The sequence below is a fragment of the Arachis hypogaea genome, chromosome 17 (genome assembly GCF_003086295.3).
Source record: "Arachis hypogaea cultivar Tifrunner chromosome 17, arahy.Tifrunner.gnm2.J5K5, whole genome shotgun sequence".
In the NCBI taxonomy this organism is placed as follows: domain Eukaryota; kingdom Viridiplantae; phylum Streptophyta; class Magnoliopsida; order Fabales; family Fabaceae; genus Arachis; species Arachis hypogaea.
This window is the reverse complement of record NC_092052.1, coordinates 52,363,587-52,365,407: the sequence shown is the minus strand read 5'-3', so window position 1 is coordinate 52,365,407 and position 1,821 is coordinate 52,363,587. Positions and strand designations below refer to the sequence as shown.

At 33.4% G+C, this 1,821-nt stretch overlaps 1 non-coding gene across 1 annotated transcript; it reads right to left on the bottom strand.

Annotated features, from left to right (window-relative positions):
- Positions 1 to 1,332: 1,332 nt before the first annotated feature.
- LOC112767598 (small nucleolar RNA R71) lies at positions 1,333 to 1,439 on the bottom strand. The gene has a single exon (XR_003185039.1). It is a non-coding gene; the product is annotated as a small nucleolar RNA R71 (small nucleolar RNA).
- Between the last annotated feature and the right edge of the window lie 382 nt (positions 1,440 to 1,821).

The following is a 1,821-nucleotide window of genomic DNA, read 5'->3' as shown; positions in this document are numbered from 1 at the left end:
AAATTTTTCAAAAATATGTTCTTGATGTTCATCATGATCTTTATAGTGTTCTTGGTGTTCATCTTGACATTCATAGCATTCTTGCATGCATTCATTGTTTTGATCCATAACTTTCATGCATTGCATCATTTTTCTTATTTTTCTCTCTCATCATAAAAATTCAAAAATCAAAAAAAAAAACATCTTTCCCTTTTCTCTCTTAAAATTTCGAAAATTAGATTTGACTTTTTCAAAAATTTTTAAAATCTAGTTGTTTTCATAAGTCAAATCAAATTTTCAATTTAAAAATCTTATCTTTTTCAAAATCTTTTTCAAAAATCAAATCTTTTTCTTAATTTTACATCATAATTTTCGAAAATAACAATAACAATTAATGTTTTGATTCAAAAATTTCAAGTTTGTTACTTGCTTGTTAAGAAAGATTCAAACTTTAAGCTCTAGAATCATATCTTGTGATTTCTTGTAAATCAAGTCATTAATTGTGATTTTTAAAAATTAAATCTTTTTCAAAAACTAATTTCAATCATATCTTTTCAAAAATATCTTCTTATCTTATCCTTTTCAAAAATTTGATTTCAAAATATCTTTTCTAACTTCTTATCTTTTCAAAATTTGTTTCAACTAACTAACTAACTTTTTGTTTATTTCTTATCTTTTTCAAAACCACCTAACTAACTCTCTCTCTCTCTCTCTCTGAGTTCAGATTTTTCTCTTCTTCTTTTCTTCTACTAACAATAAGGAACCTCTTTATTGTGACATAGAGGATTCCTCTTCTTTTCTTTTTTTCTCCTCTTTCTTATGAGCAGGGACAGAGAAAAAGGCATTCTTGTTGAAGCTGATCCAGAACCTGAAAGGACTCTGAAGAGGAAATTAAGAGAAGCTAAATTACAACAATACAGAGACAACTTGATTGAAAATTTCGAACAAGTAAAGGAGATGGCAGCCGAACCCAACAACAATGCAAGGAGAATGCTTGGTGACTTTACTGCACCAAATTCCAATTTACATGGAAGAAGCATCTCCATCCCCACCATTGGAGCAAACAATTTTGAGCTGAAACCTCAGCTAGTTTCTCTGATGCAACAAAACTGCAAGTTTCATAGACTTCCATCTGAAGATCCTTTTCAGTTCTTAACTGAATTCTTGCAGATCTGTGATACTGTTAAGACTAATGGAGTAGATCCTGAAGTCTACAGGCTCATGCTTTTCTCTTTTGCTGTAAGAGACAGAGCTAGACTCTGGTTGAATTCTCAACCTAAGGATAGCCTGAACTCATGGGATAAGCTAGTCAAGGCTTTCTTAGCCAAGTTCTTTCCTCCTCAAAAGCTTAGTAAGATTAGAGTGGACGTTCAGACCTTCAGACAGAAAGAAGGTGAATCCCTCTATGAAGCTTGGGAGAGATACAAAGGACTGACCAAAAAGTGTCCTACTGACATGCTTTCAGAATGGACCATCCTGGATATCTTCTATGATGGTCTGTCTGACTTAGCTAAAATGTCATTGGATACTTCTGCAGGTGGATCCATTCACCTAAAGAAAATGCCTGCAGAAGCTCAAGAACTCATTGACATGGTTGCCAATAACCAGTTCATGTACACTTCTGAGAGGAATCCTGTGAGTAATGGGACGCCTATGAAGAAGGGAGTTCTTGAAATTGATACTCTGAATGCTATATTGGCTCAGAATAAAATATTGACTAAGCAAGTCAATCTGATTTCTCAGAGTCTGAATGGAATACAAGCTGCATCCAACAGTATTCAAGAGGCATCTTCTGAAGAAGAAGCTTATGATCCTGAGAACCCTGCAATAGCAGAGGTAAAT